The sequence below is a fragment of the Camelina sativa genome, chromosome 16 (assembly GCF_030686135.1).
Source record: "Camelina sativa cultivar CO46 ecotype springtype chromosome 16, ASM3068613v1".
NCBI lineage: Eukaryota > Viridiplantae > Streptophyta > Magnoliopsida > Brassicales > Brassicaceae > Camelina > Camelina sativa.
Window position 1 is genome coordinate 8,946,232 of NC_141895.1, and position 15,176 is coordinate 8,961,407.

General features: G+C 35.1%; 1 non-coding gene across 1 annotated transcript; it reads right to left on the minus strand.

The window, feature by feature from the left end:
* Nucleotides 1-9,757: 9,757 nt before the first annotated feature.
* Nucleotides 9,758-9,864, minus strand: LOC147925328 (small nucleolar RNA R71). The gene has a single exon (XR_015585527.1). It is a non-coding gene; the product is annotated as a small nucleolar RNA R71 (small nucleolar RNA).
* Between the last annotated feature and the right edge of the window lie 5,312 nt (nt 9,865-15,176).

Consider the following 15,176-nt stretch of genomic DNA (forward strand, 5'->3'; position numbering starts at 1 on the left):
TAATAAATATCTCTATTAGAGAGATAAGTAAAAAAAAATGTTTCTACCTAGAAGAAAATAATCATTGTGATTTGTTCAAAGTTTTATGCGAAACCTCCTTGATGAATATAACATTGTTTCCACGACAGAGTAGGATGATGCTGTAGGTTCGCACCGAGATAAACGTAGTGAATATGTAAAACTTGAAACCGTAAAATTTTCCAAAGTAAATTTTTCTTAGGTTATTTGCAGGAATAGGAAATAAAACTAAGATAAACTGTTAGCAGTGTGACTATACAACACAAGATCCCCAAGTCCAAAATATGTTCTTCTACACCATATATACAAGTATAACAAAAGATCTGCTGTATCGCAATGTTTAATCCAACTATCTACCTGATATTTGATTTTTGGGTTCAAAGCCCGACAGCAGAAATTATTTTTACTTCAAATTCTTTAATATTAAATATTATTATTTGAAAATTCTTTTGTATTTGTGTTTTATGTTAATAAATATCTCTATTAGAGAGATAAGTAAAAAAAATGTCTCTACCTAGAAGAAAATAATCATTGTGATGTGTTCAAAGTTTTCTGCGAAACCTCCTTGATGAATATAACATTGTTTCCACTATAGAGTAGGATGATACTGTAGGTTCCCACCGAGAAAAACGTAGTGAATATGTAAACTTGAAACCATAAAATGTTCCAAAATAAATTTTTCTTTCGTTATTTACAGGAATAGTAAGTAAAAAATAAGATAAAATGTAAGCAGTGTGACTATACAACGCAAGATCCCCAAATCCAAAATCTGTTCTTCTACACCATATGTACAAGTTTAACAAAAGGTCTGCTGTAGCGCAATGGTTAAACCAACTATCTTATTGATATTTGATTTTCGGGTTCAAAACCCAGCAGCAGAAATTATTTTTACTTCAAATTCTTTTCTAGTTTTCTTTATTTTAATATTAAATATTATTATTTGAAAATTCTTTTGTATTTGTGTTTTATGTTAATAAATATCTCTATTAGAGAGATAAGTAAAAAAAAAAAATCTCTACCTAGAAGAAAATAATCATTGTGATGTGTTCAAAGTTTTCTGCGAAACCTCCTTGATGAATATAACATTGTTTACACGACAGAATAGGATGATGCTGTAGTTTCGCACCGAGAAAAACGTAGGGAATATGTAAAACTTGAAACCGTAAAATTTTCCAAAGTAAATTTTTCTAATGTTATTTACAGGAATAGAAAATAAAAATAAGATAAAATGTTAGCAGTGTGACTATACAACACAAGATCCCCAGGTCCAAAATATGTTCTTCTACACCATATATACAAGTCTAACAAAAGATCTGCTGTATCGCAATGTTTAATCCAACTATCTACCTGATATTTGATTTTTGGGTTCAAAGCCCGGCAGCAGAAATTATTTTTACTTCAAATTCTTTTCTAGTTTTGTTTATTTTAATATTAAATATTATTATTTGAAAATTCTTTTGTATTTGTGTTTTATGTTAATAAATATCTCTATTAGAGAGATAAGTAAAAAAAAAAAATCTCTACCTAGAAGAAAATAATCATTGTGATGTGTTCAAAGTTTTCTGCGAAACCTCCTTGATGAATATAACATTGTTTACACGACAGAATAGGATGATGCTGTAGTTTCGCACCGAGAAAAACGTAGGGAATATGTAAAACTTGAAACCGTAAAATTTTCCAAAGTAAATTTTTCTAATGTTATTTACAGGAATAGAAAATAAAAATAAGATAAAATGTTAGCAGTGTGACTATACAACACAAGATCCCCAGGTCCAAAATATGTTCTTCTACACCATATATACAAGTCTAACAAAAGATCTGCTGTATCGCAATGTTTAATCCAACTATCTACCTGATATTTGATTTTTGGGTTCAAAGCCCGGCAGCAGAAATTATTTTTACTTCAAATTCTTTTCTAGTTTTGTTTATTTTAATATTAAATATTATTATTTGAAAATTCTTTTGTATTTGTGTTTTATGTTAATAAATATCTCTATTAGAGAGATAAGTAAAAAAAATGTCTCTACCTAGAAGAAAATAATCATTGTGATGTGTTCAAAGTTTTCTGCGAAACCTCCGTGATGAATATAACATTGTTTCCACGACAGAGTAGGATGATGCTGTAGGTTCGCACCGAGATAAACGTAGTGAATATGTAAAACTTGAAACCGTATAATTTTCCAAAATAATTTTTGCTTAGGTTATTAACAGGAATAGTAAATAAAAAATAAGATAAACTGTTAGCAGTGTGACTATACAACACAAGATCCCCAAGTCCAAAATATGTTCTTCTACACCATATATACAAGTCTAACAAAAGATCTGCTGTATCGCAATGTTTAATCCAACTATCTACCTGATATTTGATTTTTGGGTTCAAAGCCCGGCAGCAGAAATTATTTTTACTTCAAATTCTTTTTTAGTTTTGTTTATTTTAATATTAAATATTATTATTTGAAAATTCTTTTGTATTTGTGTTTTATGTTAATAAATATCTCTATTAGAGAGATAAGTAAAAAAAAATGTTTCTACCTAGAAGAAAATAATCATTGTGATGTGTTCAAAGTTTTATGCGAAACCTCCTTGATGAATATAACATTGTTTCCACGACAGAGTAGGATGATGCTGTAGGTTCGCACCGAGATAAACGTAGTGAATATGTAAAACTTGAAACCGTAAAATTTTCCAAAGTAAATTTTTCTTAGGTTATTTGCAGGAATAGGAAATAAAACTAAGATAAACTGTTAGCAGTGTGACTATACAACACAAGATCCCCAAGTCCAAAATATGTTCTTCTACACCATATATACAAGTATAACAAAAGATCTGCTGTATCGCAATGTTTAATCCAACTATCTACCTGATATTTGATTTTTGGGTTCAAAGCCCGACAGCAGAAATTATTTTTACTTCAAATTCTTTAATATTAAATATTATTATTTGAAAATTCTTTTGTATTTGTGTTTTATGTTAATAAATATCTCTATTAGAGAGATAAGTAAAAAAAATGTCTCTACCTAGAAGAAAATAATCATTGTGATGTGTTCAAAGTTTTCTGCGAAACCTCCTTGATGAATATAACATTGTTTCCACTATAGAGTAGGATGATACTGTAGGTTCCCACCGAGAAAAACGTAGTGAATATGTAAACTTGAAACCATAAAATGTTCCAAAATAAATTTTTCTTTCGTTATTTACAGGAATAGTAAGTAAAAAATAAGATAAAATGTAAGCAGTGTGACTATACAACGCAAGATCCCCAAATCCAAAATCTGTTCTTCTACACCATATGTACAAGTTTAACAAAAGGTCTGCTGTAGCGCAATGGTTAAACCAACTATCTTATTGATATTTGACTTTCGGGTTCAAAACCCAGCAGCAGAAATTATTTTTACTTCAAATTCTTTTCTAGTTTTCTTTATTTTAATATTAAATATTATTATTTGAAAATTCTTTTGTATTTGTGTTTTATGTTAATAAATATCTCTATTAGAGAGATAAGTAAAAAAAAATGTCTCTACCTAGAAGAAAATAATCATTGTGATGTGTTCAAAGTTTTATGCGAAACCTCCTTGATGAATATAACATTGTTTCCACGACAGAGTAGGATGATGCTGTAGGTTCGCACCGAGATAAACGTAGTGAATATGTAAAACTTGAAACCGTAAAATTTTCCAAAGTAAATTTTTCTTAGGTTATTTGCAGGAATAGGAAATAAAACTAAGATAAACTGTTAGCAGTGTGACTATACAACACAAGATCCCCAAGTCCAAAATATGTTCTTCTACACCATATATACAAGTATAACAAAAGATCTGCTGTATCGCAATGTTTAATCCAACTATCTACCTGATATTTGATTTTTGGGTTCAAAGCCCGACAGCAGAAATTATTTTTACTTCAAATTCTTTAATATTAAATATTATTATTTGAAAATTCTTTTGTATTTGTGTTTTATGTTAATAAATATCTCTATTAGAGAGATAAGTAAAAAAAATGTCTCTACCTAGAAGAAAATAATCATTGTGATGTGTTCAAAGTTTTCTGCGAAACCTCCTTGATGAATATAACATTGTTTCCACTATAAAGTAGGATGATACTGTAGGTTCCCACCGAGAAAAACGTAGTGAATATGTAAACTTGAAACCATAAAATGTTCCAAAATAAATTTTTCTTTCGTTATTTACAGGAATAGTAAGTAAAAAATAAGATAAAATGTAAGCAGTGTGACTATACAACGCAAGATCCCCAAATCCAAAATCTGTTCTTCTACACCATATGTACAAGTTTAACAAAAGGTCTGCTGTAGCGCAATGGTTAAACCAACTATCTTATTGATATTTGATTTTCGGGTTCAAAACCCAGCAGCAGAAATTATTTTTACTTCAAATTCTTTTCTAGTTTTCTTTATTTTAATATTAAATATTATTATTTGAAAATTCTTTTGTATTTGTGTTTTATGTTAATAAATATCTCTATTAGAGAGATAAGTAAAAAAAAAAAATCTCTACCTAGAAGAAAATAATCATTGTGATGTGTTCAAAGTTTTCTGCGAAACCTCCTTGATGAATATAACATTGTTTACACGACAGAATAGGATGATGCTGTAGTTTTGCACCGAGAAAAACGTAGGGAATATGTAAAACTTGAAACCGTAAAATTTTCCAAAGTAAATTTTTCTAATGTTATTTACAGGAATAGAAAATAAAAATAAGATAAAATGTTAGCAGTGTGACTATACAACACAAGATCCCCAGGTCCAAAATATGTTCTTCTACACCATATATACAAGTCTAACAAAAGATCTGCTGTATCGCAATGTTTAATCCAACTATCTACCTGATATTTGATTTTTGGGTTCAAAGCCCGGCAGCAGAAATTATTTTTACTTCAAATTCTTTTCTAGTTTTGTTTATTTTAATATTAAATATTATTATTTGAAAATTCTTTTGTATTTGTGTTTTATGTTAATAAATATCTCTATTAGAGAGATAAGTAAAAAAAAATGTCTCTACCTAGAAGAAAATAATCATTGTGATGTGTTCAAAGTTTTCTGCGAAACCTCTTTGATGAATATAACATTGTTTCCAATACAGAGTAGGATGATACTGTAGGTTCGCACCGAGAAAAACGTAGTGAATATGTAAACCTTGAAACCGTAAAATTTTCCAAAGTAAATTTTTCTTAGGTTATTTACAGGAATAGTAATTATAAAATAAGTTAAAATGTTAGCAGCGTGACTATACAACACAAGATCCCCAAGTCCAAAATATGTTCTTCTACACCATATATACAAGTCTAACAAAAGATCTGCTGTATCGCAATGTTTAAACCAACTATCTACCTGATATTTGATTTTTGGGTTCAAAGCCCGGCAACAGAAATTATTTTAACTTCAAATTCTTTCCTAGTTTTGTTTATTTTAATATTAAATATTATTATTTGAAAATTCTTTTGTATATTTTTTTATGTTAATAAATATCTCTATTAGAGAGATAAGTAAAAAAAAATGTCTCTACCTAGAAGAAACTAATCATTGTGATGTGTTCAAAGTTTTCTGCGAAACCTCTTTGATGAATATAACATTGTTTCCACTATAGAGTAGGATGATAATGTACGTTCGCACCGAGAAAAACGTAGTGAGTATGTAAAACTTGAAACCATAAAATGTTCCAAAGTAAATTTTTTGTCAGGTTATTTACAGGAATAGAAAATAAAAAATAAGATAAAATATTAACAGTGTGACAATTGATGTTCATATATTTTACCCTGTTTTCCCTTAATATATTCACATCTTTTGCATCTTTTACTATCCATTTTGACCATTATTGCATAGCTTTAGGACTGTTCTTGTATTAGAGTTTAGTTGCATTGCATTTGCATCTTTTCATGCATAAACAGGTGATTTTGGAGCTTAAGGAGCATGGAAGCAATGCTGAGGAGAATTGAAGCAATCATGAGGAGAAAGCAAGAGAGCTAAGGCTGAAGAACCAAGGTCCGGAGTCCAACTCGACTGCCCACTCGACCAGACACTCGACCGTGTGCTGAGAGGGACTCAACCGAGTGGGAGGAGCACAAGAGGAGCCAACTCGACCGGTCACTCGACTGAATCATTAAAATCAGTTTCCAATACCCTTAACCAACCCTTCTTTCAAGCCATGTTTATTCTTGTGTGTGTGAGGCCTATTTTTGGGATTGAGCTTGGTAGAAAGTGTTAGGTTTGAACTGACAAGAATAATGCCTTGTGTAGTTCTAGTTTGCATTTTCCAAACTAGATAGGACTAGGTGATTTTATTGTTGGGTTTGGGATTTGGTTGCTTGAAAAAGAAAGAAAAGAAAAGAGGAAAAGAGAAAGAAAAGGTTAGAGTCTTTAGGAGGGGAATGTGTTTAAGTAAAATCAAAATCTAGTGAAAGAATGGGAAGTATGATATTGTTTAAAGATGGTTTCAGTCAAAGAAAAGAAAGAAAGAAAAAGAAGAGTATAGCAAAATGCTTTTATGTCTTAAGAATAAGAAGAAAAGAAAACCATAGCAAATAAGTAAGAATCTCCCATTCCACTAGAAAGATCAAATAAGAAACTTTTCCTAAGACTTTAAAATCAAAAGAGAAAAGGGTGAAAGAGAGAAGAGGTTAAAGGGTAGCACTAGGATCAATTGGGTTTAGATTGATAGGATAAACACTTTGGGTGCCTTTGGGTAGACAAGGTTTTGTTCTTGTATGTGTCTAAGTGTTCTTACCTTTAGCATTCTTCTAAAGCTCAATCCATTTTTATGAGAGAACCTTGATATTGATAAGCCCCACTCTACAGAGAGACCATCATTGTCTCTAAACCTTTTACTACCAAGCCAAATGAGTTTAAGCATTGCATAAAATTGATTCAGGTTCTTGATTAATGAATGTTAAAGGAAATGGTTGATTTGAATGCATGTGGACATCTAAGGCTCAAATCAGTAAAGGTTGTGATATGCTTGTCTAAAATCTTTAAGTACAGCTCATTCAACTTGCATCATAGTACTAGTAACTTGGACATTGATTCTAGATGGTCTATTTGCAAGCTTTAGGAGCTGAGATCCCACTTTCAAACCTCACCTACCTTCTTATGTCTTGTTCATTTGCTTGAGGGCAAGCAAAGACTAAGTTTGGGGGTGTTGATGTTCATATATTTTACCCTGTTTTCCTATATATTCACATCTTTTGCTATCCATTTTGACCATTATTGCATAGCTTTAGGACTGTTCTTGCATTAGAGTTTAGTTGCATTGCATTTGCATCTTTTCATGCATAAACAGGTGATTTTGGAGCTTAAGGAGCATGAAAGCAATGCTGAGGAGAAGTGAAGCAATCATGAGGAGAAAGCAAGAGAGCTAAGGCTGAAGAACCAAGGTCCGAAGTCCAACTCGACTGCCCACTCGACCAGACACTCGACCGTATGCTGAGACGGACTCGACCGAATGGGAGGAGCACAAGAGGAGCCAACTCGACCGGTCACTCGACCGAGCACCAGGTCGAGTTGGTCGAGCCGCCTGGCTATTTTGTCTTTTAGCGTTTTTAGGGCTTCCACTACTTTTTCTATATAAGGGCTTGTACCTGCAGCCACCAAAGAGCTCAGCTTTTTAGAGAGTCAAAAACCTAGTTTTTACCTTTTTGGGAATTATTCCTTTTGCACTTTTATTTTCTTAAGATCTTGTACTTCTTTTAAAAGGAGAAAAAAAAGACTAAATTCTTCAATATTGTTGGTTTCATAACTTTCAGAATATTGAGAATTTGAGTTTGATTCTTTCTTCAATATTGTAGATCTTTGCTTTATCTATCTAATCATGCAAGTTTCATCATTTTCTGGATTTATGACTTTGATGTTCATCATGTATGCTTGTGAGTAGTTGCTTAAGATCTTGAGGATGGGTTAGGCTGGGTTGTGTTTGAGGTTTGTTTGATTTGGTCAAGCTTGATTGTTGTAGATCTCTTCTAGGCTAGATATTCTTAATGCTGATCCTATATCTGAGAGGGTAGGATCTGATTTCAAGCCTCTTAGCATCACACCAATGTCTAAGGAGCATAGATAAGGCTAGATCTAGAGACTATCATTAGGCTTGCTAAGAGATTAGAAGTCTTGTTTGATTTTTGACATATTGCTTAATGCCTGCTTGTGTAGATTCTTTACTTTGTGAGAACAAGTCTAGAGATGCATGAGTTTCATTGTTTCTTGCCATGAGAGTGGATTAAACATGTCTTAGAAATATATGTCTAGAGATTAGCTCAAGTTGTTTGAGATTTGTTGACCAAGTTAGATGACCTCAATCATTAGTCCAGCCCATGAATCCCTCCTCAAGACATTTCTTGTTTATTGATTTCTTAGCTTAAATCCTGTTGTTTGATCGTTGTTTGATTCGTTTTGGTATTGCTCTGTTTTTCTTGTGTTGCTCTGTTTTGCGTATTTGTCCAGCTCGACCCTGCATTCGATCTACACTCGATCGAGTGCTTGCTCGAGTTTCAACCCAGAACTTGTGTTTATGATTTGTGTTTGTCCTGTTTCATTCTAGTTGCATTTCTGTTGCATTGATTTAGTATCTTGTTCATTACTTACCTTGCATTAGTTCAATACTTGCATTACTATAGTTTCTATTTCTGTTTTAGCTTCATAATTGTCATAATCATTATGTTCCATTTGCATTTAGCTCCTAGCTCTTGTAGTTTTACTTTCTGCACTTAACATTTCATAATAGGATTGTTAGTGACAAACATCCTTTACATCTGGCTTGACTTAGACTCATATGCACATCTTGATTGTTCACAAACACTCATATTGGATTGACACCTCTTATATTACAACAACATAAGGGGAATTGAAACACCCTGCCATCCATTCATTCATAAGTCATCATTCCATATATCATTCATCACCACACCACAAATATATGTGTTTCAATTTGGCGTCGTTGCCCATTTGAGTTTGTTTTGTGACATTTAGGATCATTATTAGTCTAAGATTAAGTTCGTTCATACACTTGTGATGTAACTCGAATCTTCTTTTGCTTGGCTGTCTTGAGTTTCAGGTACCCACTCGACCACCCACTCGACCACCACTCGACCAAGTAGTGATCGAGCACTTGATCGAGTCAGAAGCCGGATACAAATAGCCATCACTGCCCAGTCGACTCGACCACCCACTCGAGCCTGAGCTCGACCGTGTACCTGTTCGAGTCTGTACTCGAGTTTGTTGATGCACACAAGGTCAAAAGGCAAAGAAAATCTTCAAAGGCCTATTGACAACATCCAGAGGCTACAACAGGGTTTGAGACATAAGCAAAGAAGAGTAGTTCAGGAACAAGAACAACAAGTGCTAATGGAGCAACAAGATCAACAAGCTCCAAGGGCAAGGAACATTGGTGCTGGGGATGCACCTAACACACACAACCAAAGAGCTGGTATTGTGCCTCCTGCAGTTGCCAATAATAATTATGAAATCAAGAGTGGATTGATCTCCATGATACAAACCAACAAATTTCATGGGTTGCCAATGGAGGATCCTCTAGATCACCTTGATGAGTTTGACAGAATATGTGGACTCACAAAAATCATTGGAGTAAGTGAAGATGGCTTCAAGTTAAGGCTATTCCCATTTTCCCTTGGAGAAAAAGCTCATCTATGGGAGAAGACTCTTCCTACTGGAGCAATAACCACCTGGGATGCATGCAAGAAAGCTTTTTTGGCCAAGTTCTTCTCCAATGCAAGGACTGCTACGTTGAGGAATGAAATTTCTGGGTTTGCTCAAAGGAATAATGAGAGCTTTTGTGAAGCTTCGGAGAGGTTTAAAGGATTCCAGACTCAGTGTCCTCACCATGGCTTCAGCAATGAGTCCCTTCTACGCACTTTGTATAGAGGAGTGCTTCCCAAAATAAGAATGCTTCTTGATACAGCCTCCAATGGCAACTTCCTCAACAAGAATGTGGAAGAAGGATGGGAATTGGTTGAGAACCTTGCTCAGTCAGATGGTAATTATAATGAAGATTATGATAGAACCATAAGGATCCCCTCCACTGATCAAGAGGACAAATACAAGCAGGATTTAAAGATGGTCAATGAGAAGCTTGACAAGATTCTCCTAAGCCAGTCAAAAACCATTCACTTCATTGGTGAAGAAGAAGCTCCAGTCCAAGAAGGAGATAGGGAGTTTGCTGAGTTGTGTTATATGCAGAACCAAGGAAGAGGATACAAAGGCTACAACCAAGGTGGAGGATTCAAGCAGAACAACCTCTCTTATAGGAGCACCAATGTAGACAACCCTCAAGACCAAGTCTATCCACCTCCTCAGCCTCAACAACATAACAACTATGCACCCAAGCAGCAACAACAAGTGTTCCAGCCCCAATTGTGTCCCCCACCAGGTTTCAGACTAACCAAGGCCAGGAACAAGACCTAAGAGCAATGATACAACAGCTGTTGATTGGGCAAACAAATGGAAAGATTGAGGAAGCCAAACAGTTTGCTGAGTTGAACCAAAGGTTAACATCACAGTATAATGATCTCAATATGAAGTTTGAAGGTCTGAACTCAAGAGTGAAGCATATGGAGAGCAATATAGCATCTACTTCAGCTCCTAAGCCCAACCAACTCCCTGGAAAAGCAGTTCAAAAACCAAGGGAGTTTACTGCCAAGGCCATTCATATCTTTGAAGAAAAAGTCACTGAGGGCAGTGAAGTTCAAGTTGGGGAGGATTGGTCATTTCTTGAAGCTCAGAGTGAAGTTTGTGCAAAGCAGACTGAATCCGGTATTGCACTCGACCAGGTGCTCGAGCAAGCACTCGATCGAGTGAGTGTTCGAGTGGTCGATCGAGCTGAAGAGTCAGAAGCTGTCAAGCCTGCTAAGTACATCCCTCCTGCTTACAAACCGCCTCTACCATTCCCAGGACGTTTCAAGGCACATAAGCTTAAGGAATTAAGGGAAATCATTGAGAAAAAATAAATGTTGGCTTTGCAACAAGAGGAAGTGACAGCTTTGAAGGAAGAGGTTGTGATTGAGAAACAAGAAGAAGTGTTGGCCATACAAGAGATCATCATTGCTTACCAAGAAGAAGAGAGAGGACCTGCCTTGGAACAGTATGATCCATATCCTCTCTATAAGGATTTTTTGCTTGATTTATCAAAGAAGAAGGCTCAAGCTCAAGATGAGAAGGATCTTGAAGACCTTGGAGGAGTTATCATCCCAATTAAGCTTAAGGATCCAGGTCCATTCTACCTGCCTTGCACACTTAGTTATCTTCACTACAACCAGTGATTATGTGACTTGGGAGCATTTATCAGAGTGATGCCCTATTCTATAGCACAAAAGCTTGGGCACACTGACTTCAAGTCCACCAACCTTCATATATGCCTAGCTGATAGTTCAAACAGAGATGTGGTTGGCAAGTTGGAGAATATTCCTGTAAAGATAGGAAGAGCAAGGGTTCATACAGATTTTGTGGTATTGGAGATGGACAAGGAACCTGAAGATCCTTTCATCCTTGGAAGACCATTTTTAGCCACAGTTGGAGCTGTTATTGATGTTAAGGAAGGTCTTGTGACCTTGAACATTTCTGAGGGTATAGCTATGAAGTTTAACATCTATAACCCAACCAACCTTCCTACCATTGATGATCAACCTTTTACTATCAAGGACAAAGGACAATCTCTCTCTTCAAGAAGATTCTGTGGAAAAGCTTAAGAGGTCAGTTCAAGAGTTGACTGGTATGGTTAAGGATCTCCAAGTCAAGCTAAACTAGAGGTCTTTGAGGAAAGCAAGACCAAGGCTCAAAATCAAGAAGAAATATGGTTTGTGTGTTAAGGGTGAGGTGATCAAGGATCAGACTCACAGTGATCAAGAAGTGCCAGGGAGGATTTCATCACCTCCTTGGTATCTAAACAAAGCCTAAGAAGGCAACCAAAGTCAAGCTTAGTGACTTTAAACAAGCTCACTAGGGAGGAAGTCCCTAAGGTATCCCTGTACATAATGATTAGGATTTTGTTATTTTGATATTTGTTTTGGTGTTTTCATGGTCAGGGAAGCAAGGGAGTTTAATTAGAAGAAGAAAAGGAGACTCGCGGTCCAGCTCGACCCCCCCACTCGAGCATGTACTCGACCGATTCCCAGTCGATTCCCATCGTCGAACTGCCCCAATCTCCACCTCCAAGTCATCAACAAGACCCCAACTACACTTTTGACAGCATGCAAGAGGATGTGGACAGTTTCTTCTCCAATCCTTAAGGCACCACAATCACCTTCCCTTGTAAATACCATTGCATTTGATGTTGTGTTTTGTTTTTGATCTTGAATCCTCTTACAAATTTCTTTCACACAGAGGACTGTGTGATTTAAGTTTGGGGGAGGGTTTGAGATAGCATTTGATGTTGTGTTTTGTTTTCTTATTTCAAATTTTTAGCATCATCATGTTAGTATTTGCATAGCATCTAAGGCATAGAAAAACCCTAAAAATTTGAAATTTTTTGCAAAAATCTTTATAATAAAAGAGTGTTCATGTAGTTTGCATTGCATAATAGCATCTTGTTTAGCATGTTTCATGTAGGATTGTATAATATTTGCATTAGGGATCTATGATGAGTTTTGCCTTGTTAGCTTGTTTAATTCACTAGACTAGGATCAATGCCCAAGTTAATAGTACTTTGATGCTAGTTGAGTGGTTAGAAGCATAAGATTGAACCAAGCCTTGAATTCCTGCATTGTATTTGTTCTAAATTGAAGCATGTTGTGATTTGACACCATTTCCTACTTATAAGAACTTAATATTGACTGTTAAATATCAAAGTGTGCATTGCTTTAAACTCATGGATATCATATACATATTTGGATCATCTTTCTCCTTTTTACCACTGTTGTTGATCCAAATAGCTGATTGAATCATTAAAATCAGTTTCCAATACCCTTAACCAACCCTTCTTTCAAGCCATGTTTATTCTTGTGTGTGTGAGGCCTATTTTTGGGATTGAGCTTGGTAGAAAGTGTTAGGTTTGAACTGACAAGAATAATGCCTTGTGTAGTTCTAGTTTGCATTTTCCAAACTAGATAGGACTAGGTGATTTTATTGTTGGGTTTGGGATTTGGTTGCTTGAAAAAGAAAGAAAAGAAAAGAGGAAAAGAGAAAGAAAAGGTTAGAGTCTTTAGGAGGGGAATGTGTTTAAGTAAAATCAAAATCTAGTGAAAGAATGGGAAGTATGATATTGTTTAAAGATGGTTTCAGTCAAAGAAAAGAAAGAAAGAAAAAGAAGAGTATAGCAAAATGCTTTTATGTCTTAAGAATAAGAAGAAAAGAAAACCATAGCAAATAAGTAAGAATCTCCCATTCCACTAGAAAGATCAAATAAGAAACTTTTCCTAAGACTTTAAAATCAAAAGAGAAAAGGGTGAAAGAGAGAAGAGGTTAAAGGGTAGCACTAGGATCAATTGGGTTTAGATTGATAGGATAAACACTTTGGGTGCCTTTGGGTAGACAAGGTTTTGTTCTTGTATGTGTCTAAGTGTTCTTACCTTTAGCATTCTTCTAAAGCTCAATCCATTTTTATGAGAGAACCTTGATATTGATAAGCCCCACTCTACAGAGAGACCATCATTGTCTCTAAACCTTTTACTACCAAGCCAAATGAGTTTAAGCATTGCATAAAATTGATTCAGGTTCTTGATTAATGAATGTTAAAGGAAATGGTTGATTTGAATGCATGTGGACATCTAAGGCTCAAATCAGTAAAGGTTGTGATATGCTTGTCTAAAATCTTTAAGTACAGCTCATTCAACTTGCATCATAGTACTAGTAACTTGGACATTGATTCTAGATGGTCTATTTGCAAGCTTTAGGAGCTGAGATCCCACTTTCAAACCTCACCTACCTTCTTATGTCTTGTTCATTTGCTTGAGGGCAAGCAAAGACTAAGTTTGGGGGTGTTGATGTTCATATATTTTACCCTGTTTTCCTATATATTCACATCTTTTGCTATCCATTTTGACCATTATTGCATAGCTTTAGGACTGTTCTTGCATTAGAGTTTAGTTGCATTGCATTTGCATCTTTTCATGCATAAACAGGTGATTTTGGAGCTTAAGGAGCATGAAAGCAATGCTGAGGAGAAGTGAAGCAATCATGAGGAGAAAGCAAGAGAGCTAAGGCTGAAGAACCAAGGTCCGAAGTCCAACTCGACTGCCCACTCGACCAGACACTCGACCGTATGCTGAGACGGACTCGACCGAATGGGAGGAGCACAAGAGGAGCCAACTCGACCGGTCACTCGACCGAGCACCAGGTCGAGTTGGTCGAGCCGCCTGGCTATTTTGTCTTTTAGCGTTTTTAGGGCTTCCACTACTTTTTCTATATAAGGGCTTGTACCTGCAGCCACCAAAGAGCTCAGCTTTTTAGAGAGTCAAAAACCTAGTTTTTACCTTTTTGGGAATTATTCCTTTTGCACTTTTATTTTCTTAAGATCTTGTACTTCTTTTAAAAGGAGAAAAAAAAGACTAAATTCTTCAATATTGTTGGTTTCATAACTTTCAGAATATTGAGAATTTGAGTTTGATTCTTTCTTCAATATTGTAGATCTTTGCTTTATCTATCTAATCATGCAAGTTTCATCATTTTCTGGATTTATGACTTTGATGTTCATCATGTATGCTTGTGAGTAGTTGCTTAAGATCTTGAGGATGGGTTAGGCTGGGTTGTGTTTGAGGTTTGTTTGATTTGGTCAAGCTTGATTGTTGTAGATCTCTTCTAGGCTAGATATTCTTAATGCTGATCCTATATCTGAGAGGGTAGGATCTGATTTCAAGCCTCTTAGCATCACACCAATGTCTAAGGAGCATAGATAAGGCTAGATCTAGAGACTATCATTAGGCTTGCTAAGAGATTAGAAGTCTTGTTTGATTTTTGACATATTGCTTAATGCCTGCTTGTGTAGATTCTTTACTTTGTGAGAACAAGTCTAGAGATGCATGAGTTTCATTGTTTCTTGCCATGAGAGTGGATTAAACATGTCTTAGAAATATATGTCTAGAGATTAGCTCAAGTTGTTTGAGATTTGTTGACCAAGTTAGATGACCTCAATCATTAGTCCAGCCCATGAATCCCTCCTCAAGACATTTCTTGTTTATTGATTTCTTAGCTTAAATCCTGTTGTTTGATC